At 49.8% G+C, this 27,955-nt stretch overlaps 2 pseudogenes across 1 annotated transcript; both read left to right on the top strand.

Moving 5' to 3' along the window:
• LOC149371858 (very long chain fatty acid elongase AAEL008004 pseudogene) lies at window positions 1-4,661 on the top strand (annotated as a pseudogene). The gene is made up of 2 exons (XR_016286936.1): window positions 1-2,356; window positions 4,195-4,661. The product of XR_016286936.1 is annotated as a very long chain fatty acid elongase AAEL008004 pseudogene (transcript).
• A 19,398-nt stretch (window positions 4,662-24,059) lies between these two features.
• LOC149371859 (very long chain fatty acid elongase AAEL008004 pseudogene) lies at window positions 24,060-27,955 on the top strand (annotated as a pseudogene).

Here is a 27,955-nt window from a genome sequence, read left to right on the forward strand (position 1 = left end):
AATAAGATAAATCTCGATTGCGAGCATGTGCCGCGTTTTTATGTTTATTTCTTTTCACGCCGGTGAGGAAAGTTAACTCCGATGAGGCAGAGGCTGCCAATGATCATGTAAACAGTTTGGCACTACGTCCTTAAGTGCGCAGCGGAAAAGGTGCTTCCTTCTAAGCGGAAGTAAGGGGGGAAAACAGCGCGTGCCGGCCACGCGCTGTTCAGACACAAGTTTGGCCGCGCGAAGTCCACATCGGCGACCAGCGGTGCGGGGGGCCAGGACCGCACAGAGCAGACATGGAGAACCGCATCGCTGGAGGCGCCGAAGCAGCAACGGCCTTCTTCAGGCGCGATCCCCGGACTGCAGAATGGGCTCTGGCGGGAGACAAGCGCTTCATTGTATGCCTCATCGCTGCTTACGTGTACTTGGTTAAGATCGGAGGACCGCGCTTCATGAAGGGGCGCCAGCCATGCGACAACATAAAGCCCTTGATCATACTTTACAATGCGGTCATGGTGCTCCTCAACTGCTACTTCTGCGGTGCTTTCCTCGCGAAGACCTACTGGGGCGGCGGTTACAACTATTTCTGTCAAGGAATCAACTTTGAGGCGCGCGACGAGCTGACCATGAGCCTGCTCTCGCACGTCTGGTGGTACGTGCTGGTGCGGATCGCGGATTTCCTGGACACCATCTTCTTCGTTCTGCGCAAGAAGGATTCGCACATATCCGTCCTTCACGTCGTGCACCACGTCCTGGTGGTCTTCAACGGCTGGTTCGGTCTCGCCTACGGTGCGGACGGCCAAGCTGCCTTCGGCATCATCTTCAACAGCTTCGTGCACGTGGTCATGTACTCCTACTACTTCCTATCCCTGATGGGACCGTCGGTGCAGAAGTACCTGTGGTGGAAGCGCTACCTTACGCAGTTCCAGCTCACCCAGTTTGTGGTCCTCTTCATCCACATGTTGGTTCCACTGTTCAAGGACTGCGGCTATCCTTTGACACACATGTGCATCACGTTACCGCAGGGTATCTTCTTCTTTGTAATGTTCATGAACTTTTACATCAAGAGTTACAGCAAAAAAGGGAAGCTTCACACTCGCATTGATACCAAGAGTAAAGCTGGGTGACTGTATTTCTCTCGAACTATCACGAAAAAGCGCGTTTAATCTGCATAATCAAATCTTTACTTCAAGGATTCCAACGAAGAGCGCCATTTTAGCATCTTGGCACGTAGTACCAAAAGCAGAAAAACCTCGAACTGCGTCATGATGGTGACTTCGCAACGCCTTTTACTTGAGCCCTTCCGTTTACGTGCTGCAGCGATAAGTATCGCTCTCTTGTACGAACTGTAATTGTAGCTGCAAGCATTTTGTTGCAAGAATGAACCGATGCATGCCGCAGTTGCTCGAAACGTTAGTGCGGAACGAAACCAGTTTCCCAGATTAACAGAGAGGAATTTCTGGTTAGGGAATTTCTCGTATGTCTGGTTCTAACCTACGCTACCCCCAAAACTGAAAAAAAAGAGAGGGGAGAATAGCTTCCCTACAGACCTCAAGTAGGCCCTAATGCTTTTAGCGCTTTAAAACGAACAACGAAAACCTACAATGACTGAAGCGACTCCACTTGAGGGTTGCCTCTCCCTACGCACGGAGGTCTCGTACTTAGGCACCATGAAATGGATTAACGCTTTAAAGTGTTCACGGCTGCCTTAAATCTTGGACAACGAGAGGTAAATTTCCTTTTGTTGTACGCGAGATCGCGTCGCCCTCGAGATACTCACAGGACAAACACCCGGCGTATCTGTGCTTTTGTGTGGGGTGCGTGCGGCCAGCGGCGGCGGACGAATTACACCCCAGAACGACGCGGAGTGGAGGTGTCAACGGCAGACAAGCACCGCCAAAACGGTCAAGAGGCGACGTGAAATGTTCGCTCCCGCAAAGCCAGCCGCCCCGGAAAGGGGTGTCATCCGATCGAGTCACGCTCTGCGGTTGGGAGCGGTGGATGCCTGCGTGACGGCCAGGAGGAAGGGGGTGGAGGGGGTGGGGTGCATGTACGGGACCGCCGGCAGGACGTGGTCGGCAGCGGAAACGACCAGAAGAACGCACTTGAACAACGTGCAGAGAGCCCGCACCTGGACGGAAAAGTTGTGTCAGCGCACTTCTAAATCATTGGAAGTTAATTCTGTCCAGTGTAATCAGCAATTTTCGATGTGACCTCGATGACTCGGGAGGTGGAGAACAGGAGGAAGGAGCCATGCCTGACTGGTGCAGTCGACAATATCTCCCGACGCTGAGCGGACAAGGCCATGGACTGAGCGAACGTCTCGGGCGTGGCCCAGTAGGCCAAGCCATCTCCTCCAGTGAAGCAGGTTGGTGTGTTGTAGGTCCTTTCGCTGGGCACTATGACAGCTGAGGGGCATAGTGTCAGCGGCAAGGAAGGGAACTGATGAGTAGGAGGTAGGCAGTTGGAGCTGGGTGCGAGGTAGCCGAGGTAGCACGCGTCAGCGGAGGGTCGGGGTTGTCCTTCGCCGATGAGATGGCGCTGCTAAAGTTGAAATTGAAATTTTCGTGGACAAAATTGGCAGCGGAAAAATTGCGGTGCGAGAGAGAGGCCAAGGAAGGGGCGGCCGGCGTAAAACATGAAACTGCATGTCTAGAGAAAGAGGAGGGCATTGTGGAGTGTTTGGGATAGATTCACAGAACAGAAAGGGTTGCCCACAAGGTGGAAAACGGTAGTGGCGGCACTGCGGCCGCGATCTAGATGTAGTACGAAATTGTCAACCGTGTCGGAGGTGCGGCCACGAAAGAAAGAGACCCGGACAAGGTTGACACGGCAGTTGTTGCGGGTGTGCCGGACAGGCTTGCATCCAGGGTAGATGCTACAATTAAGACTGCATGATACGAGCCCGGAGGTGTTAGTAGTGATTCCAGCAGTGCCAGCCGATGTGACCGCGTTGCCCGACACTTCAGGCAGCGACGAGGGGTATGTAGACGCAGCTAAAGACGCTGCGGTCGCGACAGAATAGCAGGTCGGCAATGTCGGCGCTGATGGAGTATGACAGCTCGCATGGAAGCTCTATGAAATGCGACTATCCGCTTAGGGGCGCGCAGCAACATATGGACGAAGGACGCCTGGCTACATAAAATGTCCATACAGGCGCGTCGAGCTTGCGACTCGCTTCGCAAGAATTCTCCCTCCGAGCAGGGATTGGCCTCTTCAGCTCGCACATGACGGTGGGAGCGAAAGAAGTAGTGGCCATGCTGAAGCGTAATGCGGCTTCGAAAGTCCGGACAGCTGTAGCGCACCAACGACGAATCCAGCGGTTCCTGTGTACGCGTCCGTCCTCGCGGTGGCGGCAAGTGCCAGCCACGCGAGCCGCCTCCGGACCCAGCGGCATGAGCAGGACGAATGGCGCTACCAAAAGTGTTTCCTCCTTCTGGCTGCCGTGACGTGTTCGTCTCGCTACGCAACATACGGCACCTCTACTACCACACGTAAAGGCCAAAGACAAACGCATCGCCTAATGACGCGTAGTGAGAGTAAACTAATCGCGAAAAAGCATGTCGTTAATCGTCAATCAGAGAAAATTACTAGCAGTAATCGCCCCGATATCACAAAAATTGGCTGTGGTTTAGCTCTGGTTAAACCTAGTCGAGTAGCGATAGCTACAGACCCCCGGCTGCGCTTAGGCTTCGCTTGTAGTTAGAAATCTTGTTTGAGCATTCAACGCGCGGTCTCCTCTTCACTTCATTCCTACGGCGATTCCTGGCCTCCTTCAGGCTGACTGACTTCTCACCATCCATACTGCGGCCTCAACTATGGCTGCGACAGCAGCGGAGCGCGGGGTGTGACGCCATACAGAGGGCGCAGCGAGCGGACAATGGCTAACAATGGCAGGAGCGGTGGCCGCGTGGCGTCCGCGATGAGCCGAGTTGCTGGAGAATCGAGAGCCGTGGTGTGACGTCACAGTGTGGCCACGGCTCTAAGTGCGGCGACGCCGAAGAGGCGAAAACCTGGCGTAATGTAAAACTGTCCGCGAGTACAGCGTGAAATCGCAGGTGTGTGGCAAATGCCTCCGTGAAAAGGGAAACTAGAAGGCCGCTTCTGATGCACTGCCGAGGTTTGCAGCACCAGCACCATTGGTAAGGCGAGCGGGGCTAAAGGGATAATGAGGGTTCCTCGTCCTTCTTTTTCATGTCGTCATAGTGCCCACGGAAGGACCGCGGGACATCAACCGCGCACTGGTGTTGTGAGTGTGCTGCGGTCCAAGACGTTACGCATCACAGTGGCGGTGGAGGCGTCGTGCGCGTGGTCCCGTCGTCTTCGAGATACCGGCAGAACAAACGGCCGACGTATTCGTGTTTGTGTGTGTGGTGTTTGCGGCTCAATGGGGACGGATGAGATACACCCCAGAACGGCGCGCAGTGGAGCTGGGGACGGGAGACCGGCACCTGCAACAGGGCGAAGAACCGAGGTGAAAAAGAGAGCGATCAAGAACCCGCTGACGCGGATGATGCGTGCTGGAAGAGGGGCATAAAAGGCGACGGAGAACGCGGCCGGCAGTGGAGTCGACGAGAAGAACGCACTTGGAGACCGTGCAGAGGCCGTACACTGACGGCGAAGTTGTGCTACCGCACTTGTATATAATTGTAAATAAATTCTGTCCTCTATAATCGGCAATTTTCGGTGTGGTCTGGCTGGCTCGGGAGGAGGAGATGTCACCAATACAGACTTGGTGCGTGCACTCCCAGACTCCCTTAGAGCGTTGGGTGGGTAGCTGTTTTGGTCTCTGAGGAGATGTCCTCGACTCAGCCAGAAACCAGCCACCAGGTGGCAAAGGAGGATGGTCGTTTAGTGCCCAGCTTTAGCCTGTCACAAGCCAGAGAAGGGGTCGGAGGCAAAGGTTCACAAACAAAACCAGCTTCATGTAGCAAAGAGGCGATACAGAGGATTTATATAACACTCATAAGAACACACGCACAGTGTTCTCGAAAACAATGAAACGTATGCAACGCAATACGTTACGGAGGCTACACACAAAGGCAGATCTTGCAACAACATTGCACTAACACACGAGAGAGGCTAACAAAGCAAACACAGTTTGTTCACCGGGCACTACGACAGTCCGACAAACGAAGAACCACGATGGGGCCGTCCTAGAGACTGCCTCGCAGGTTTGTGGCTGACCGAGTGTTGTTGACCCGGGAGTCGTGTCCGGGAGCGCTTCTTCGAAGCTCCAACTGCGGCGCGGGCTGGCCGACGGCGTCTGTTCGTAACACAGAGTATCAACTGTACAACCACTCTCTCACCCTCCCGCCGAACCTCTGAAGCTCTTCGTTGCCGGAAACAAAACGCTTAGATTATCGATTTATCGAGGTGAGAATCCGAGAGAACCGCGATACTCTTGCGCTTTAGAGCTACCCTTTTTTCCCTTCACATCCGCCACCGATCAAGATAAGTGCTTGATAAGTCTGCAAACGCAGCTGATGCAGCTCTAAATAATGCCTGCCGAAGTTGAACTGGACACTGATACCACCCTACGAACACACATGCTTGTATGATCGAAGTGGCAACCTAATTCGACATACATATATACGTGGTGCCAATACAGCACTTCCCATTACCGCTACACGTTTGAATGGATTTTCCTGTAGATTGCCACCTGTGAACAAAGTCAAATAGCAGGCTCCAGTTTCATTTTAAGAAAGGCAGCAACGACAGCCAGACAACGAAAATAAAAAACTAACAATAAAGCGCTCGTTTTTAAGAGACCCTGTCTCTTTTATTGTCATTGTCTGCCTTGTGTTCCTTTAAGCGAAATGAAGTTCAGCTCACCTTGACCACCACTCGACCTGCTGCCAATCTTCCTATTCGTATTTATGTCCTTTGATTTTTCCTCCATTTCATGCAAATGTATGCTTACGTGCGAAAGGTAATTGCACGCCTTGTCTATTTTGTGACAAGATTCAGGTTTCGAGATTCAAGGTTGAGGCTCAATATTTATAATAGTGTACGAGGTGCTGGCACGTGATGCGGAATTCTATCCTTGACCGTTCACATCATACGGTAGCTTTTTTCTTAAGTTTTCTCTGCATATATAGAGAAGCGCTGGTGCGGCGGTTGTATGATAAGTTCATTGTTTCCATTCTACACGGGGTTCAAAACTATGGACATTGTGGATTTTTAAGAACAAACGATAAGCAGTAAACGTAAATCTTATTTCCAGAAAGGCTATGCGCGAGGGTAACTGCTGTGGTCAATCTCCTAGTTAAAGATAAAATTAAGTATTAAGCTTTTCTATCCTTTCTATTAGCATCCTCGCTTAATTAAAATTAAACTTATAGGCTGTCCTGCTCCTTTCCAACTCCATTTGGTATAATTCCCGCGGTACGCCCGTGTAGTTCACCTAAAATTTCGAACTAATTGCTCGTAATTGCGTATGCTAGGCGGTGACGAGGCGCAGAACTCCCTGAACGACGCAGTTGTCGCAAACAGCACATCGTCTGCTAACGGCGCATAATTAGGCGAAGCTTATAACTGTTACCGTTTCAGTTTCAACGTGTGAAGTTTAATAAATGCCACTGGGAAAAGCCTGCCTCACGCCGTCTGGGGAGATGCGCCGGTAGCCCCCGGCTTGTAGGCGTAATTACGCGCCACGAGTTGCAAATTTAGAGGCGAATATCTTGGAACCCGTGAGTGCTACGAGATTTTTACCAAATGTAAGAAGAGCCTATACATACAGGAATACAAGCACAAGCTTCCAGTATAAAAATGAACTGTAGCTACTATGACTAACAAGATTGTTTATTAACTTTAGTTAATTAGGAGTCTAACGACGACCATTTTTCTCTCACTGTGTGTGCCTTTTGTCGCATAACCTTCCAGAAAACAAACATCGCTCAAAAAAAAAAGCTACTTTCGCTTAGTGCTCATCTTTTGTTTTTTAAGTCGGATGTCTAATTTTGAATGCCCTGTTAAGAACCTCACAACGGCAGAAGCCATAGATTGGCAACTCATCCAAACAAACACGTATCGCAACCTTAACGTTAGAGTAGCTATTCAAGAGTGCGCATTACTTTTAGTCGCTGACGACTTAAAACCAGTTATCGTTAAAAAGCAATATCAAGGAAATAAGATGGAAATATTAACATTTTAATTACTAAAACAATTTTTATGTTGGAGCGCTGCTGTTGAGACATCACCATCACCTTGCCGTACCGAGTGGAGCGAGTTCGCCAAACTCACTACGGGGCAAATGCGTTCTGCAGCGAGTGTCACTAAAACTCATCATGTGACACAGCGCGAATGACACTTTAGATGAATGTCAAGAGGGTCATTGACACCTCGCATTGGCGTGACCCGCATAAGCAGACACTCCAAGGGAACGCCAAATGCTGAAAATCCGCTGTAACAATTAAGGAGAGGCTCATGACTGAAAGAGTTCAGTTGCAGGAAACGTTGAAATCATGCTACTGTCATATGCGCAGTGTTTGGAATAAATGGCACCACAAGTCCGCAAAGGGCAGACTTTGCTGAAAAATGGCTGTGGCTCAACTCGGCTGACGGCTGAGCCTGGTGATACGGAGCGAAAGACAACCGAACCAGTGGCCGATGTCGACGCGGAGACGTAGGCAGTATCCGCTGCCTTTTTCCGCTTGAGACACCCTTGTTGCCTGTGCCGCTGCTTCTCCAGACGTACCTCCAGTTCTTCATCGGTTTCATCAACTCGACGAGCCCGCTTTCGTGACTTAATTACCTCTAGCCAACGCAGCTTCGTGACGGTCTCTGCCACAGTAGGGATCGCTAGAAGCAGCCCGGCGCCTCCAGTGCTCAGACGCAGAGCTCGTCCCGGTGACCGGTCCTGGCTCCATGTCTCTGGAGCCTTCTAAATAACTATAGTTTTCCTGTACATAGCGCTGATGACTCTGCACGGAAATTAGCTTATGTCTGTGGTCAATTATAGACTGCTGTTTTCAGCAAACTTATGATTTCAGTCTCTTTCAGCGCATGATTTTCATTACGTGGCATAATTTGAGGGTAAGTTGGGAAAGTACGTTTTAGAACTAAGAGGATAAAACACGCATACTTACCAGGCGACTTATCGGCATTACTACCTTCCTGAAGAAGCACCCTCAACTAGATGGACCTCCGGATCCTCACCGGTAAATGCATCACCCACCTGCAAACCTCACCCCATCACTCACCCAACTACCTCCTCACCATCCACCTACATCCACCTTCCAGAAACCGCACCCACAAGCACACACCAAATTTCACTCTTGGGATGACCACCCACCACTCAGTCACCTTTACCTTCCAGAAGCTCCGCACACCAGGAGCCCACGCTGCAACGGAACGAAAAAGCGACGAGAAACCTAATTAAAACACGCAATGGAAGATCGATTAATTGTGAAGAGAGAGAAAGAACAAACTATCAATATAAAGTAATTATGTGGGTGGTTCACTCAGGCCAGGGAAACCATTGGCGAATTACGGCCCTCCAGGCCTGACCGATCAGCTGGCGTTGAAAGGGGAGCTCTGTGTGAGCCACCTTCGCGAGCTCCCACTGCTCATAGCTGAGTTCCTCTAAACGGTACGTTACTCGGCGCAGTTCCAAACCATGTGGAGGATGTCTGAAATAAAAGCGACATGTACAACCGGTACTGCTAATGCATATTCATCGCATCACATCGTGCGATCGGCTGTGCGCTTTTTCCTTCTAAGTTAGCCTCAGAACTTTTCGAGGGCTTCTCGTGCACTTGCATCATAGAGCGAATAATAAAATGAGGATAAGTGCCGCCAACTCTTCCGAGCTAAATCAGACTGCCTTAAAACACGCAATTACGCAAAGAAATTACCATTTCCGTGTAACGAAGGCGGGGTGGGAGAAACAGGACGAGGAAATTTTGGGGCAATTAGAAACAGCAAGAGAAAATGACGAAGACAAGGCGGGGCCTTATTATGAAGAAGGAAATGAGGAAGAGAACCGTCTAAAAGTTTTGAAATTATCTAAGGGCCCTGGTATGACAGATCGAGAAGACCCAGGAAGAGGGAAAAGATAGAAGATGCCAGGTAACGTAACCCAAGGGTCTTCCAGACGCAGGCTCAGATGGATGACGGCCAGCTTTGTCCCGGTTTAGCTACGCTCGGGCCGGAGCAGCCGCAAGCCACTGGCTCCGCTCTGTAGTCCCACCCACGGAAACGTCATGGAGCGACTAGGCCACGTCATTGCAAGAAGTTTTCATAATAATCATGACGACGACGTCGAAAATGACAGCAATCGTACCAATAACAATCAAGAGACATTTGCTTGTACTGGTGCAATTCGGGCGAAATGAAAGGGATGCGGTGAAAATAAAATGAATAAAAATGCAATGCAATGCAAACAAGCGATGGTACAAATATAATATTAGAAGAATACAGGAGAACTGGGGAGACAAAATAAATGGCGAAGGAAGGTAACTATTATATCAGGCTAAGAAACCTGGAGCAAAGCAGCGCCACAGGTCGTGTATATATATAAAAAGTACACCCGGCCAAATCGTTAACTGGCTCGGGTGTTGCGTCGCTAAATGCACCTTGTAAAAAGGTTCCTTTCGGCTACATCGCTGGAATTACACTGCTGTAATTTGACGCGTGAGATGGCATTTCGTGGTCCCTTTTTGTTCATATAATGTTTGAGTGGAGTGCTTGCGTGTTTAGGTCAAAGTTATCAGAAATATTCACCGTCTGCCACTACGAAGAGCCGGAACAAGCGGCATACGCAGCAATGGTTCTGGTCCATATGGGCTCCTCCTCTGTGTAAACTACCACTCCTTTCATGAAGACAAGTCGTTTACCCAAAGTATAGCGCAAATGGGCCACCAGAACCACTGGTGCGTATTCCGCTTGTTTCGGCTCGTCTTAGTGGCAGACGATGAATATTTCTGATGACTTTGATCTAAGCATGCAAGTACTCCACTCAAGCATTAAATGAACAGAAAGGAAACTACGAAATGCTATCTCACGCGTCAAATTACAGCATGCATATGCCAGCGGTGTAGCCGAAAATAACCGTTTACAAGGTGCATTTAGCGATGCAACACCCGAGCCAGTTAGATTTTACCGAGTGTACATATAAAAGAAGGAATAATGATGCAACGTCCTCGACGTGGTACAATTAATATAAAAGGACCAGACGCAAACAGCGGCTAAATGCGAAGTGAAGAACAAAGGAACAAGCAGACAAAATTATAACAAAACGAAAATTTCGGTGCAGCTCACCAGATAGAAAAGTTGCAGTGAATGTAAGGCGTTTGAAGAGTCAAATAAGCACTTTTAGTAATATTATTGTTATTATTAATCTTTATGTATTTCTTCGCGGGTGTGTATCTTTTGACTTCTGGTACTTCTATATTTCATTTTTTTTTTCACGCCTTAGACCGTTAATTGATTGCAAGGTTCGTTATCTTCAAGCATCTGCCGAGACCATCGAGCGCCTTGTGATGTCCTGCCCGAGACTCCATCCGATGCCGACAGAGGGCGCCACCCTTCCTCAGGCGCTCGGCTGCAGTGGACGACGAAGGAGACAACTCCAAGGACAAGAGCGAAGGGGTGCTGCGCACCAAGCGTCGACAGACTCTTTGGTGGTGCACTGTGTTTAACCGCGCGAAACAACAGGGTCGGATGTGAACGCGGTCGATGAGCGACCCCCCCCCCCTTGCTTGCTTTAGCATTTGCGTTTCTTTTTCCTTTCTTGTGCGCTCTTTTCTTTCTTTCCTTGTGCGCTTTCATCTCGTTTTTTTTTTCTTTTTGGTCTGGGTGCTCGATTTAGTGGTCCCCGCCCGTAACAAAGGGTAAGGCCTCAAGTATCTATCTATCTAAAGGCATATCAGCAACCCGGCTACCAAGTGTTTACCAGGCGGGCGATCACATCGGAGCTTCCTGCAGAGTTGTCGAACAGCGTCTACAAGCATGGACACAACCGGTACAAAAGAGAAGACATTAGATCAATCAGTACAGGCAAAGCGCAGATCGCGTTTTATTTCACGCAAACGAGCACTAGCTGCTTTTACACAACGATGTAAACAAGAGCACTAGAGTGCAGTCGTCCTCATCGGAGCACTGCTGGGGAAATTTCGCGCTCATGCGGTAAATGCTCAGTGCTGTAATATTATCTCCAAGCACTCAATTGGCGAGTACACGAGCTATCTTCGAAACAAACATAAGAAAAAAGCGAGCTGCAGATTTCGAAGATCTGAAGCTGTCGCGAGGCGGGGCTGTAGGATTGGCGAAACGAAGGCGACGGCTGTTGGTAGGTGCGAACTTAGTTCGCATTTGGAAGGCATTCCACAATCTGGAATGTCTCCGCGGTGCTCCGTTGAACTGAATGTCATCTGAACCGAATGCCGTTGAAAAAACTTGAAGCAGTGCAAGCTAGGCAGTCGAGTCGAATGACATGTGGTTGGAAGGCATTAGAAAAGCCCATGTAGCAGGGGTATTAGATTCTTTCAGACGACAGGCAGCTACCATTGCCACGAACAGTGAGAAGCGTAGCTCCGGCGGTTCAGGAAGCTCTGCCCCTGGCGATGGGGCCGGCGAAAGAGGGCCGACTTTTCAACGTGCAAAAAGTGACGAGAGGAGAGGGAAAGGTGTGAAAACACTGAAATTCAAATTTTGACTAATGATAACTCAGCTTCTACAAAGCGCACAAAAAAAAAAAATCCTTGCTGGAGGATATTCGTGACGCGGGACGCTCTAACATCCCAGGCATGCCGCAACTTTATTAGAGCCCCTTTCAGAGCCCCTTTAACGCCACTGCGCGTTAAACAAATGACGACGGATTTGCGGTTTGTTCCTCCAATCGAGAACACAAGCGCAATATGGTACCTGAGCTGCGCAAATATTGCGAACGCGAGGTTCCACAGCAGAACCAACATACAGTGGTCCGCACCGAGGCGGCTGCCCTTCAAGGGTTTTTTTTTGTGAAGCCGCGCTTACATGAATTCGACATTAGTCGACTCCAGGGAAAGTGCAAAACGTCGAGGAAGAGAGTAGAGGACGAAGCACGCCTTTCCTTCTCAAAACCTGCTCTTTCTTTCAGAAAGTTGACTTGAGTCGACTTCTGTCGAATTCATGCAACCGAAGCTTGAGTCTTTAGGAGCTTCGAGTAAGCAAGAAGAACGGCGGCTTTCGGTGGAAGAATGGTTTTCACGGCCCTGAACAATGACGTTGGCATGTGGGAACCCTACAGCCGGGGTTCAGTTAAAGCAATCCTCGACAGTGCGCGGGCGACTCACTGTTCGACCCTTCTGTTACGGTGGACGGCATGTCAGACGTAACCGAAACAGCACCTTTTTTCCTGGACTTCTCACCAGGCTTCGGTCAGTGCGCCCTTTTACTTCGTAGTCGGGTACTCGGCTTTGTCGGGGGTCATGCGCGTCTGGGCCCACCTGGCTGGCACTGCAGTTGCGTCTGGTGCGCATTTTAGAACCCCGTGTCTCATTCTAGGCAACACAAAAAGGCGCTGTACAAACGGCTGCAGCCTTCGCAACCCGGATGGGCCTTCGCGTCTCTGTCCGTTGCCACTGCTCGCACGTGCCGTGAGCCTACCGGTGTTCCGCAGCTGCTGTACAAGAAGTGTAGAGGACATTCATCGCTTGAATACTGTCTCGCCCCAAAGCTCTGCCCTGTCCTTTCTTGCTGTCGCTCCCCTCTATACTTCTCCTCACTATCCTCTCCCTTTCCCTTTCATTTCCGCCGGCTGCAGCTCGGGTGCTTAAGATATTAGATAGCAATTGCCGCGGCCGGCAACACTCTTTTGCTTCACTTTTTTATTTTTTTAAATAAACCACTACCCCCCCCCCCCCCCCAGAAAAAAAAAAAAAGAAAAGTGAGACCGAAATCCGAGTTTCTCGTCTTTAGGAATGCGGATGCGACTTGCTTTGGCAAGGCATGGAACAACCTCGTGAAAACAAATCGAGTCGAGAGAGGGAGGCACAGTAGGAATCAACACTTCTTCTCCTAAAACCTCGGGCACTTACCCTTGGATTGCCAGACACACACACACACAAAAGCTGCCGCTGTCGAAAGCAAACCTCTCGCTTTGCTTTCTGTAAGAATGTGTATTGCGCAGCGCTTGCAATCAAATAGAACGCTTATATCGGTGTCAAAACTGTGCTAAGCCGCCGCGGTGGCTCAGCGGTTATGGTGCTCGGCTGCTGACCCGAAAGACGCGGGTTCGATCCCGGCCGCGGCGGCTAGAATTTCTTTGGAGGAGAAATTCTAGAGGCCCGTGTACTGTGCGATGTCAGTGCACGTTAAAGAACCCCAGGTGGTCGAAATGTCCGGAGCCCTCCACTACGGCGTCTCTCATAGCCTTAGTCGCTTTGGGACGTTAAACCCCATAAACTAAACTAAAACTGTGCTCGCATTGGGCTCCCTTATCTCAAGGTCGTCAGATTTGTACCTTAGCGAGACGTTTTTTTTTCAAAGAGCGTAAAGGATCGAACTGTGTTGTCAACGTCGCCAGTGGAAGCGAGAACACGACGCATCTGACTTCGGCGGCGGCGGCAATGACGTCCTAGCGGTACTCCACCGCCGCAGATGTGGAAGTTCATTTCAACAGCTCCTTCAGCGCGGAAGCAGACTGGAACGGACCACTGACCCGTTGCGGGCGTCTCAGTTCGTCCGTTTGACCGTGGGGAATGCGCTGAATCACCGATTTCCTTTGCTTTATAAGAGCGTGTATGGGCGAGTATATAATAGCCATGTTGAGATCAGTTATTGACAATACAGTTTGATAGGGGTCTAAAATATGAGTATTTTCGTAGTGCCATAGGAGTCTGGCGCATTCTTAAAGAACAATGACACAAAAGCTTCGATGGGGAATTGGGCTTCACCAGAAAAGTTGTCATGATTGTTTCACATCAGCATTTGTATGTTCTGGGAAGGAGGTGCTACTATGCTCTTTAGTAAATAGTGTACAAAGTTCTCCCCTTTCCTTTCTTGCTATCGCTCCCTTTCCCTTTCAGCTCCGCCGGCTGCAGCTCGGGTGCTTGATATTAGATAGCAATTGCCGCGACCGGCAGTACTCTTTTCCTTCACCTTTCTTTTAATAAACCACTACCACCACCACCACCACAAAGACTTCTTGAGGAAGAACAGTTTCTAAGAACTATGTCGTTCACTGGCTGCTACGTATTCTCGAAAAATAAAATAAAACACGTATGCACGCTCATGTCAAGAGTGATCTCGGTCTCTATTCATTTGTGACAACTGCGTTGTCCGTTGGTGGCAATGCGCAGTGTACGGTTTCACTGAAGTATTGACATAGAGATTCGTCTTTTTTTCAGAACACGGGAGAATGACGGACCAAGAAGACAAGTAAAATAAAATCAGTAAAAAAAAAAAGTGGTCATGCGATTCAATAAGCGCTGCATCTGGGGCAGAATTTTCATTGAACAATATACACCACGTATTAACGAAGACAACTTACCACCAAAACCAAGAAAAGCACAGAGGAATTTTTTTTTTTTTTTTGTGTGCGAGCACCAAGGCTTCCAGCCTCGAAAAGACCCGCAATCTGTTTGACTGTCTCAGAAATGCAATAAAGATATCCGGGACTGCGCCGGGCCTGTGTTTCGAACGAGCAGATCAGCTTCACTGCACGAGAGCGGTGTGCTATCGCCGTTTTTCTTTTTCCAACGTGGTATTCATTACTGAGGCTGGGAACCGCTAGATTCTTGACAAGGGAACAGCACCACATAGGAACACCACGAGACACGAGCGCAAACTTTCAACTGGGTTTATTTTTGACATGGCGCACATTTGTAAGCATATCTTATAATGGGACACACAAACATAAGAGCGTTAAAACCAGCCAAGATGGCCAGGCAGTCGTAAACCATGCGAGATACAAACTATCCTCGCAAGTCAAGAATTCTACAACTGACCGCCTAAAAATAAACTTTCTTTTTTTTTTTTGTTAAAACCACGGACGGGTCGCTAACGTACCCGCCGCTGTCCTTTACTGAAGCCGTGCAAAATGCTTTCCATAACTCCCTTGTGGTCTTGTCCTTCGATTTAAGAAGAACCGTTGTTCTGTCCAGAAGAGGTTTGCACTTGCGCACGGCGCCGCGAGCATTTATGCTTTTCTTAGTCGCTGACTATTGGCCTCCTTAAAGGGGTGGAGACACCAAATTTGTGGTTCGCGCGTTCTTAGTTTCAAACGCTTATATGGCTCCAGGAAGCATGATACACACTCAAATATTCATATATTCACAGTGAATAATTTATTATCGCATTTTTAGGTGAACGATTTTCGGTTTCGGTTTGTACAGCGTACAGTGACGTCACAGAGGGGGAAGATCAACTACTTCGCCTGGTCACGTGGGCCCACAAAAGTTGTGACGCACCTACTGCTGCATCGTCTGCTTTCTCACACACGTGCTGACCAGCGCATGAAAAAAACAACGGATGGCTAGCAGCTCAGAGTCTGACGGGTCTGATTTCAATGAGTGAGGACATCGACGTGTTTTTTATCACACGCTAATATCGCCTTCGCGGGTTCGCGTGAGGATGCGAAACACTTTGCAAAATGCCAGTAAGCATCGCTGCGCCGCTCTACCCAAGCTGCGCCCACAACCGGTGTCACACTTCGCCGCCGTGCAGCAGTACCTGAGCGCTGCTTGGGATGGTGTACAAATATCACAAGAAAAGACAAGATCATCTTGTTATCAGAACTGCCAGCTATACTCGAGCAGCGACAAAGCATGCCTGCTTATGTTCGGAGCTTTCGGCAACGGCACCGCTCGCGGGCGCTCCGGGCGACGAGCTCTGCTGCTACCTGGCTGCCGTGGTCGTCGCTAGGCCTATAGCCTGTTTCGCAAGCGGCCGGCGCTTTGGAAGTCGCCTGCGCTATAATAAAAGGCCTACTTTTCGCAAATAGCTTTAGTGTCAACAGCATCATCTCACAATAAAATAATAGTATGGTCAATCTCCTCGACGCCTTCGGCAGCGGAGCTAGCGGGCGCCAGGCGAGCCGGACCCGAACGTCGGGCCAGCGGCAGCTGCGAGGCGGTTGTGGCAAGAAATTTGCTCATATCACAGTTGTTACCTCTACCATCAGCTCAGTATTAGTCAGCGATCCTCAAAAATGACAATTTTTTCACATTTCTTGTCCCATGGCTTTTTATTTACGTCAAGAACACTGTTTAGTTCGCTTTTATGACGCCGGCAGACGGTATCCAGGCTGGCCGACCGGCCAGGCTCGGCGTACTTCACGTCCGCACAAGAAAATACAAAACAGCCATGCTACCAGAAAGGATGCTTCCTAGATTCGAGATACGACAGCATGACTGTGCTAAAAGTGGATCTTTCGGCAACGCCGGGCGACGACCTGCGCGCTGGTCCCAGACTGCCCTAGTCGTCGCTAGGCCTAGATGGTTTCACATTGACTCCGCAGCTCAGGGCGCTTCGGGACTGGCTAGCGCTCAGAAACGTGCTCCGCTCGGCACCCCTTTACTGTGAACTCGTCCCATAATAAATGATATGTTCGATTTCCACGATGTCTTCAGCAACGCAACTAGCAGACGGCAGGCGAACCGCACCAGGTAGCAGCAGCACAAAACCGCTATGGGATGAAATTTGCTTGCATCGCAGTCATCGCTTCTATTAGGAACTCGGTATTGGCCAACGATCGTCAGAAACGATGCATTTTTGATATTCCTATATCCCAGGGTTTGCTATGAACGTGAACAAACAATACTATCGCGTTCTTCAGATGCCGGCGGTCGGCACGAAGACTGGCGCAGGCCGCTCGGCTCCGAGTGCGCCCTATGTCATCATGACGCTGCCGCTCTCTGCGCTCGCATTGGCTGCCGCTTGCCGTCGTTGCGTTTGCCGCGAGCCGCCCGCCGTTGACATCTAGCAGGCCGTACGCAGGCGGCGAGCTGCAATCGGACGTTGCGACGCTGTTCGCAACGGCGCGCCGCAAACCGAGCGAGGGGCGGTTAGCAGCAAATGCGGCTCGCTGGTGCGTCGACTGCGCTCACGCGGCTGTGCCCCGCTCATCGTACGTCACTGTATTTTGGTATGACGTCAAAAAACTTTAGTTTTTCTTCCCCCCTTGTGACGTCAGCGTTGATGGCGCTAGCGATGGGTCTAGATCGTGAGAGTGAGCATTTAGGTAATCTTTGGAACCGAATTAAAATATTTTTTAATCGTTTGTTGTGTCCAACACCTGGCTGTGAGTGTCCTTGCATACATAGGAATCCCATAGCAGGCTTTTTATAGCTTCAAAATTTGGTGTCTCCACCCCTTTAATACGCATGTCATTACTAGCCCCTCATTTCCCTACCCTTGTCTGCTGATAACAAGTGCAAGGAAGACGAAGTAATCAGTACATACGAAAACTTTAATCGATTTTTTTTTCGCCTTACGGGCTACAAAGAATGAGCACAAGTGAAGCCAGTGCACCTATCGAACGGAACCACGTTAAAACTTCAGTATTTAAACTAAATAATGTAACTGAGAGTTACCAACGTATACGTCCCCCTCTTCTCACCTGCTAGTGTCTGGTCTTCTGCCTCTTCAGTCTTGGTTCCCTCCAATCGACTCCAAGGAGCGTGCTTCTCATTTATTTTTAGCGAAAGTTCATGCTCCCTTGCGCGGTCATTAACGCAGCAGTCCTTCAGGCCTATGTGGGAAGCTCCACAAGCGGAATTTCATACACGACTCCAGTGGTTCGCTTCACATGCGTCGTGGCATCCCTCTTTCTGCACTCGCGTATTCTTGCTCGGGTCGGGTCTCAGCCACAAGCATTGAGCGAGAGAGGGGAAAAGGAACGAACGGTAGTAAATCTAATTATATACAAGGGTAAAAGCGTAGCGCAAGCGCGTGTGTCTGTCTTCATAGAAAAATAGCGCACTCAGAACAACGGACAAGGAAGACCAAACAACACAAGTGCTTACTCGCAAATGTTGGAATAAACGCCCAGTTGAGAGTAGCGCTTGTGTTGTTTGGTCTTCCTGGTCCGTTGTCCTCAGTGCGCTATCTTTTCCATGATGCTGTACCAACTAGCTCAAATGTCGATTCTACTTGTATCTGTCTTTCTGAGTCCTCGTCTTTTTTGCGCAGCGCTTTTAACTTTTTAATTATTGCTGCTACAATGCAGCGCTCGTCTCGTCTCATCGTCCCTCGGCTTTGTGCAGGTGCACTGTTTTAGCCTAATTTTTGCTCGGCTTGTTGGATCACACTCGCATGAAAATTGTTTAGCGCTTCCGTCGTCTCGCTGCGTGCCATCCTGTACGACACGTGAGAAGCTCGAATAGGGGCTTCCGGGAACGTCGACGGGCGCGGGTCACCCGTCGTGCGGCATGTGTCGGCATGTCCCATGACGTAGTTCTCGGAAGAAAGGGGAAAGCTGTTTCGGAGATGCTTCCTTGGGAACAACAAAAGCATGTGCTACGTGTTTGAAAGTGGCCGAGAAGTGGCGTCAGCGCCCGGGGTGCGGGTGGCTCTGACAGCTCTTGTCAGTTGCATTGGACAATCGAACGACGTCCCGATGGACACGGCGAATACCCGTTGGGTCAATAGCCTCGGTTATATGAATGCGACAGAAGTCGACTCCTGTCTACTTTTTCAGAGAACGAGCAGGTTTTGAGAAGGAAAGGCGTGACCCATCCTCAGCTGTCTTCCTGGTTGTTTTTGAGCTTTCCCTCAAACGCGGCTACTGCAGGCACTTGCTGAGTCCCCGAAACCCCAGCCGCCTGTCCCACCTCCCATCCGTCTTGATGCATGAGTGTTAATGTTTGGGAAGGTGGGAACGTGCGGGGGTATGGTGGGCTTGTATTACACAGCCTCGCGTTTTGTGGCATGAGCATAATCAGATTTTCCTTTTAAGCAATTTTTCCATGCAGTAAAAAAAAAAAAAGAGATAGGCCCTTCGTGGCGTTTGCGTTCCGTGCTCGCCTGGCCCGCAGAGGGCTTGGGTTCGAACCCCAATGGCTGCTATTTTCTTTTAATGGTTTACTGCCTTGAAAATTCACGCTCAAGACGACATCGCTCCCCGGCCTCTTGCCTACCGCGAGCCCGCTAGCGACTGCAGCGCCACCTCTTTTGTTTGCGAAAATGCAGAGGTTTGTAGGGGGCGTCACTAACAATCCAATTTGGCCGCTCAAGAGATGATCAGGCGGCCGCGCTAACCTTGCACTGCGCTGCCAGAGGCTGCCTTAAAATGTTCGTGCGCGTGCGGTGCTTCGGCGAAGCTCTCAATACAGGCGCTGTTGTGTTCTGTTCTGTGGCTCGAGCATACAGCACGCATCGCAGGTGCTATTAGAAACCACCCGACGCAGGTGTGGCTGTTCTGGCATGCAAAACATTCGGCGTGGAGCGGCAGGTGCGACACGTACCGAGAAGGCTCTAATCGCGGAAAGAAAGGCGGCGGGGACACGTGTGCGCAGGGCAAACACGGATGCCGGGAAAAGTTCCGGCTGGTACTCGCGGACGCAAGAATTTCAAGACGAAGTGCTCGTTCACGCATGTAGTGCGTGCGCGCCATACTGACGTGCTCAGTGCAGCGGCACTGCGCATGTGCTTGAATGATCAGACGTTTGAGTTCAACTGTTTTGTTTCGTATTTTTGTTTCTTTCGAAAAAAAAATAAACTTCTCTTTCCACGCGCGCCGAGTTCGCAGTAAGTGGCGTTATTTTTCACCTGATTAGAGCGCATAAGCCGCAGCACCCGGCTGCTTAGACAAGCAAAATACAAATAATCGTAGTCTGGGAGCGCCCTGCGCATTTCAGCCCAATGATTTCTTTTTGAACACCACAGGTATCAGCTACGATTTAAAGAGGAGCTGTGGCTCCTTTTTCCTCTGTGTCACAAATGGTACTACCGGCTGCGATGTAGCGCCACGTTGTCGTAAAGTTCGACAGACTCCGAGTTTAGAGTGCATCCAGCAACTACCGATTGCAAGCACTACACACACAGAATCATACAAGAAATGTTTTTTTTAATTTCTTAAAGATACCTGTATGATTAAGTGGTCGCTGTTGAAAAATGTTGCTCTCAAGGGCGGTTCAAAATTTGCGTCAGTCAAGATCACTGCTCAGTAGTGGTATGCTAGAAGGACAAGGGCGTCCGCAGAATTTTTTGCAGGGGGGGGCCCATTGGTTGTTGGCGCCGGAGGGGGGGGGGGTATATTCGTAGCGAAAAGGCACTATTTGCGGAGTAAATTTATTTATTTATATATAAATAAAAAATAAGTAAAATACACACATGAAAGAAAATTACAAGCAGCAAATTAAAGCGCGGATTGTAGAGATACATTGGAGTTTATCAACAAAGAAACAATTAAAATTAATAAAAATGCAAAAAGATACTATCAATACTCGAAGTGCTCATGAGCACTGCAGTCTTACTGCATACGGGTTCTCGACTCACCCGAATTGATGACCAGCACACAGCGCAATATGTTCACAAACACGCAACTACAGTCACTCAGTCAGTCTTCCTTGAACAGCAACTGTAGGCGCCTCGGATTTTTCTGGGCGAATTGCGTAGTTACACGGGTGATAAATTCATTTCTGTGCTTCATTACACGCTCTCAGTGCACAGTCATCATATATATTGATTGGAAAAATGGTTGAACGAGTACGTTGAAAACAAAAGATGACTATATATACAACGAAAACTTATTTACAAGATAAATGCACGCTCGCAGCTTCATACACCTCGCTCCATCTTGCTCGCGCATCCGCACAGTCGAGCAACCGCACACACACTGCTCGCCGCTCGTCGTTTTCTCGTCCGCTGTCTTGGTTGTTCTCACCTTCGTTGACAACCCGCCACTAAAAACACCGAAGCACAAACACAGAGGCGCGCACACGTGCAAGGGCTTACTTGCCACAATATCCACGAATGCGCACTTTTGGGGTGTAAGGAACGCCGCGCGACTTCCGAGGGGAAGGGACACCCGCAACTAATTCGGCCGGAAAATTTGTTTTTGTGCTTTTATGGGGTTCAGAGCCCCAAAACGACTCAGGCTATGAGGGACGGAGTAGTACAGAGTTTCGGATAATGTCGACCACCTGGGTCTCTTTACCATGCACTGACACGCACAGTACATGGGCGCTGTTGTGATTTGAGGCCCAGCCAGAGGTGACAGGCGAGCCAGGCAGGCGCCATCGGGCTGCGTTGACCAAAGGCGCTGGTTTTCGGAGAAGACGCAAGGAACGCTGGTGTGGGGGCGCCTCTGGAGACTGCGTCGCCGTGAACAAAAGCAGCTAATCCCCTTTGCCGAAGGTTCTGAAAGCGGCGCTTCTACCGCACCGAGCTCTCCCGTGGATCGGAGGAGATAGCGCGCGGCGGCGGCGCCAACTCGTCGCCCGCTTGCCCCTGAGCAGCCCGACAAAGCGGGGGTGGACACGGCTGATTTGTCCTTCCCCCCTCAAGAATTCATCGGTGGCCGGCGTACGAACGTATCATGATTATAGCGAGCGACCTGTGCCCTGTGCACTGTCTGCCTCCGTGTCGCTATCTCTCTAGAGATCAAAGAAACAGACACCCATCTCGAAGCACATGCTCGCCGGTGCCGCTGCATGTCTGCAACAGGTCGTCTTTCAGCAGAGCTGGCGGTGGCGTGGTTTGAAAACGGCGGAACGACGCGCGCCCGGACGCGGCATTTCGCAGATGTGACCAAGCGTCTAAGCGGGGCTGCTTTTACCCTTTTGGCTGAGCGCACCACCGCCCCTGGCGTGCGGTCATCACTCACGGTTCGAGTGAGTGATTTTCCAGGGGGGTGCAGCCGCCCCCCCTTGCCCCCCCCTCCGGACGCCCATGTAGAAGGAGGCACACGCACTCCTCTTTCACGGTGAGTGCGGAGGTTTGATTCCAACATCGCTATTTCCAAGCTCTTAAAAACTCTGCTCTGGAGCATCCACAACGGCTCAAAGAGCACGACGCACCAGCCTGACGTTATAAACAAGCGTACAGCAACAAGTGTGCTTGCCGCGCACGCAAGCAGGTCTGGACACCTGATTGACTGGCACACGGCGGCGAGTTTAACCAGATCACGAAATCTGACAACGCGGCTTCTGCTTGAATCATCCAATCGACGACCCAGACCTCAAATCGCACGGAAGGAAGCATGCGACTAATCTACACACGGTCATTAGTCGACGTTTTTAGCACGCGCAGTAACAGGTGTAGGCCAGGCGGGCCACAGCGCGTGCAGAGACGGCGTCCTGTAAACCGGTTTACGTCTGCACTACTGCCTCTCCGGCAGTAGCGTAGACGTACAGGTGCCCCAAAAGTAATACGGAGCACACGAGCGGTGGCCGAAATGGAAAAAACTGCCTGCCAGCGCGCTTTATCAGCTCTGTCAGCAGATGCGCGCCAAAGAGCGGAGGGGCGTCGGCACATCCGGCTGACCCATCTCGATAACTTGATGCTCGCGTTATCGCCGCCACGAGTGAAGTTGCGCTGCTACCATCAGTGCTCGCCAGAGGCACTTTCAATACATCATGCAAGCGTTTGTTGTTTGTCAGCGCCGTGTAGAAAGTGGCGTTCGGCAGGTTGCACTTTTTGCTTTTTCAGGAATGCCACCATTTTCAGACTGCGAGACCGCCGTGGTTCGCACTTCGCTTCGCGGTGCGTTTGTGACAGTGAAAACTGAGCAATCTTTAGGAAGTATACAAAAAGGGAAGACGAGAACACAGACGCTGATATAACCATGGAACGTCTTACCCTGATCGGCTTCTCTTTCTGCGTTCGTCATGAAGTTCGCGGTGCTTTTATCGTGATGAACAAGCCCATGATGTGTTCGTCGAGTTTGTGCGCGAGCTATAGATGCTTCGTCCGTCGGTTTGGCAAGTGTGATCAACTTTTTCTTGATTCAAGGGAGTGCATGAAAAAAAAAAGAATAACATTCACGTGTTTCCTTCATTGTTTTCATTATAAAGATAGGGCCTCAACAGTATAGCAACTGAAGTAATTAAGGATCACTTCCCTTGGCCCAAATTTGGCTTCTTACAATGAAGGATAAAAAGAAAAACAAAAAAACGAGCTTGTCTCTAATTTAGTCCTCCCCTATCGGCTATATTTTGCAAACATGCAAAGGAGAAAAGGGAAACAGGGTGGAGACGATTAAAAAAACGACTTCCAAAGGCACTTTTCATGCAAACTTAAAGTTTAGTGACGGGTGAAGCTCCCGCTCATGTTAGTGACTACGACCATGCGTCGAGGAAGGGGCTCGTATAATGAGTCGACGTATCCGGGTTGACCTCGAAGGTTATCCAGTGTAAGAAAGTGAATTTGTGTGGGAGAAAATGGTCTTGTGTAAGAAAGTGAATTTTTGTGAAAGAAAATGGTCTTGGATCCCGGCCGCGGCGGCTAGAATTTCTTTGGAGGAGAAATTCTAGAGGCCCGTGTACTGTGCGATGTCAGTGCACGTTAAAGAACCCCAGGTGGTCGAAATTTCCGGAGCCCTCCACTACGGCGTCTCTCATAGCCTCAGTCGCTTTGGGACGTTAAACCCCAAAAAACCAAACCAAAATGGTCTTGAATTATTAGCCCACTTGCTATGCCGTTGAGCACGTATTTTTATCACAGACAGCACATACATGCTATTGTTTTTATTTTTTTGTTTGTCATGCGTTCCCTAGAGCGAAGCTAAGTTGTCACCGCATTTTCCAAAACGTTGCTCGAGTCCTTATACTCGTCAGCACACAAACTCGCCGCCATGTGTAGCACAAACTTCGGCTGCTCCACAGACTAAGATAATGCAGTTCCTGACGAAGCATAGAGCGCACGGTGCGGATGGCAAACATTTCTGCACGGCACGGACGAACAACACACCATGAGGTATTGAAAGCGCCCCTGGCGGGCAGGGATGGTAGCAGCGCAGCTTCGCTCGTTGAGGCGATAACACGAGCATCAAGTTATCGAGATGGGTCAGCCGGATGTGCCGACGCCCCTTCGCTCTTTGCCGCCCATCTGCTGATAGAGCGCGCTGGCATGCAGTTTTTGCCATTTCGGCCACCGCTCGCGTGCTCCGTATTACTTTTGGGGCACCTGTACGGGTACTACGCGGGACGCTTCCACACGGATCGCTGTCTTGCCAGCCGAGGTCCGGACAGCAGAAGCACCCCCCCGAACAGTTGAAAGCTGATCTAGCGACTTTATTGAAAGCAGACAGTCACGCCGACCAGTAAAAAGCTTTTCTCTTGGGGCAGGCCCAGGAATTCTACTATACATTGGAAGTATGTGTAGCCGTCGATACGACATTTGTACTGGTGGAGAGAAACAGTGCGTGTACTCGACTAAACAGCTGATGCGCAAAGGGCTGCGAGAAAAAGAGCGGGCAGGAGCGTACAAGCTCGCGCCACGATTAACGGTCACGCCGTTCGGTGCCGGCACGCTCTGGCATCGGCAGCGGCGGCGGCCATTAACCTCGATCTGTTGCGTCACTGGGGACCCAAGCCGGCAGCGGTCGTTACCGCGCGCCAAACTGGGGGGTTTCAGTTCGGATTTTCCTCGTACCTGTTTGGGCGCCTTCTTCTCTCGGCGGCTGCGTCACCATTAAGAGACGTTCGGAGAGGAGGAGGGCCTCTCCGGGCCAGTGCCCTGGAAGCGGAATCTCGGGCACGCGTGCGCGCCGTATCTGTCTTCACGTGGCCGCGCCGAGCACAAAGGAAAGAGGAACAAAACAATCGGTGTGTTGTTCTCATCTCCTCACGCGTGCCGCATTTGATTGCTGACTTATTAATGCCTTTAACAGGAGGGCATACCGTCTCTAAATTAAAGAAATGCAGTTAGCGCGGCTTCAGGCAAGGCGTCGAAAAACCCGTATAGTAATACCCCCACCCCTTCTCAGCTCAACCCTCTCCACCTGGCGTACTCCGGACAAAAGAAGCAGAGAGGGGGGGGGGAGAGGAGGCGGCAGAGAGGAGGCGCTGGGCTACCTCAGACGAAACGAAGGTCACGCTCGCCCTGGCCAGCGGATAGTCCAGTTCGGGAGTTCGTAGCAGAACTGTGCCGCGGAGGCTGCAAGACGCAATGGAGAACTCGGGCACCGGAGCAACGTCGGCGGCCGTCGCCTTGGAATCGTTGGGGACGCTCTGGCGGCGCGATCCCCGCACAGAGGACTGGCCTCTCGTGGCCAACAAGCAGTTCATCGTGGGACTCCTCTGTGCCTACGTCTATGTCGTCAAGTTCGCCGGGCCTCGCTTCATGCAAGGGCGCAAGCCGTACGATAACCTCAAGCCCGTGATTGTGCTGTACAACGCTGCTATGGTGATCCTCAACTTGTACTTCATGGTGGCCTACTTCTCCAAGACATACGGGGGTGGCGGCTACAGCTTGGTATGTCAGGGCGTAGATTTCGACTCGCGCGACGTGGTTACCATGAGCTTCTTGTCCCACTGCTGGTGGTACCTGTGGGTGAGAATCGCCGACTTTCTGGACACCATCTTCTTCGTACTGCGCAAGAAAGACTCGCATATATCTCTTCTCCACGTAGTTCACCACGTCCTGGTCGTCTTCAACGGCTGGTACGGCCTCGCCTACGGGGCAGACGGCCACATCGCCTTGACCCTGATCTTAAACACCTTTGTGCACGTGGTCATGTACACATACTACTTCCTTTCGCTGCTCGGTCCCTCCTTTCGGAAGCACCTGTGGTGGAAGCGGTACTTGACCCAGCTGCAGATGATTCAGTTCGTCATCTTGATCGTGCACGGCTTGATCCCGCTGTTCGTTGACTGTGGCTACCCGAGGGCGCACGTGTACATCGGGATTCCGCAGGGATTCTTCTTTCTCTTCATGTTCCTCAACTTCTACTTGAAGAACTACAACGATAGGAAGAAGGCGGCGGCACAGATCAGCGCCAAGAGCAAGCTTCAGTGAGCGATGTACCGCTTGCCGACTGTTTGGCGTCGACTCATCCTCCCACTTGTGATTTTGCATACATCAATTGCACTAGTTGAACACTTGGGACACCAGTTTGTTTCAAGCGGCATCTTCAGCTGTTTCGGCAAGAGGTGAATGTGCAGGCCGCTGCGAGTGCGGGTTACGAGTTCGAAACGCTGCTTTTTCACGATTTGTACTTACAGGCATGGCTCATAGGCAGTGAATTACTTTCATGTTTGCACCGTGCACTTCGACCTTGAAATACTTTTGATTAATCGTGAATATGTGTGAAGTTAACTGCACAGAAAATGAATGTACTGACTTCGACTTTCAATTGTTCGGGCCCCTTGACTGATATTTTCGGATTATTAGGAGACAGGCAGGATCCAAAAATGCCTTGTTTTATTATTCCAGCCATTTCTTGGTTCGTAATCGTTTTGAGAGGAAAAAGATTGTCAATGTTACTTTTTTTTTCCTATGCACATTTACGACTGGGCCAGTATGATGAGCAACTGAAAACGCAGTTAATAAAGTGATCACCAAGAAAGGTCATACATTATGATGACAGCTACTCGACAAAATGAAATTGTCTTATTTTTGACCTTCGTTAGCCTTTAGATATAGGAGCAGCCTAACAAAATGTGAGGATGTGTGTATTGTGTACGCTTGTTCTTGTTTATCTCTAAATTGTTGAGAATGTGACTTTTACTTTATGAACGCATGTGTCGTCTTCGCGTGCCGCATTTAAATTGTACATTATTGTGATGGACCTGGAAACTAGCCTCTGGCTATGGGTCCTAGATCATTGTGCGTACTGTACCGTTGTAAATGAATTTTCATTTGAAAAAAAAAATCAAGTTTTATTATTACAAATATTTTTATATTAAAAAATAGATTCGTAGATATTTCTTAGCGTGTCTGGTTAATGCGGGTAATGCCGTTTTCACTGTTGTCCGAGGAAACCTACTTGAACGATGTACTCATTGCAAGTAGGGTCAAGAGCTCGCGCAGTTTTCAGAGCTTTCAGTGCTGCGTCCGCTGGCGATACAACGACAGCTTTAAAAATATATCAAGGGGTCTAGATGTCCATTTTTATTGACGCACGTAAACTGACTAGTACACTGCAGAAATTCTTTAGGAGCTCGGGACAAAACCTATTTTAGGTCACTGAGACGACCGTATCGAGACCAGTAATAAAACACTGTTGGCATTCAGGATACTGACTCTATGATTGTGATACCCAGTTCATCACGCTTTTGCATTTCCTTTGATGCGTGCGTCGCTCATGTGGAATATGTTAAGTTAATAGTCCGCTTCCCACCTCAAGCACTGTTTGCCAACCTCGTTAGTAAACACCGAGCGAGTTACAGCTCTTACTGTACATTGTTTTGTCCCACGATGTGAAGTGCATCGATTTTCCTTTGCACAATTCCGCAGTGAGTAGTAACGTTCCCCACTGTCCTTTTCCCACCACTCGTGTCTTGCCTACACGCTTGCCCTGCAATAAGCGTAGCTCAGTGGTTCCGTTTCTCAGTGAGCAAGCCGGAAGCGGGGAGAATACTGGAGTACATATGCTTGCATACGCTTCCTGTGTGAAGCCTATGCAACTGCGAGATAATGATTTGGGGCACATAGTTATGTATTTTCAGCTTAGTTCTCCGAAGGCTTATGTTTTGTTATATATTGTTTTGAGCGTCGTCCAGTTTTACTATTGCTTCTTTTTTATTTTTCATAGTAAACGTGCGCTTGATGCTTCGCTGTTTTTTTTCTGTCTCCATGGTCAATACATGGATGAAATCTTTTTTCCTAATCGCTGTATTTATAGTACGCATGGTCGAATGTTGCACTTGTGTTTCTTTCGCAAGCCATGGTGGCAACTGCGCTGTTCGCTAATTAACCTAACGCTGTACGTGTCGTTTTTCCTACTATCATCACTTGGACTTGTTTGTGTATCGTTTGCTTCAATCATCTCGGAGCTTACTGTCCTGGGCTGGAGGACAACAGGTTCTGCCATTGTTTCTCAGTTTGTCACTTTTTCCCTCTGTTCTCAAAAATTAAAAGATTTTACTCGCCCTTC

This window comes from Amblyomma mixtum, chromosome 1, assembly GCF_055824585.1.
Source record: "Amblyomma mixtum isolate Tamu chromosome 1, ASM5582458v1, whole genome shotgun sequence".
NCBI classification, from domain to species: domain Eukaryota; kingdom Metazoa; phylum Arthropoda; class Arachnida; order Ixodida; family Ixodidae; genus Amblyomma; species Amblyomma mixtum.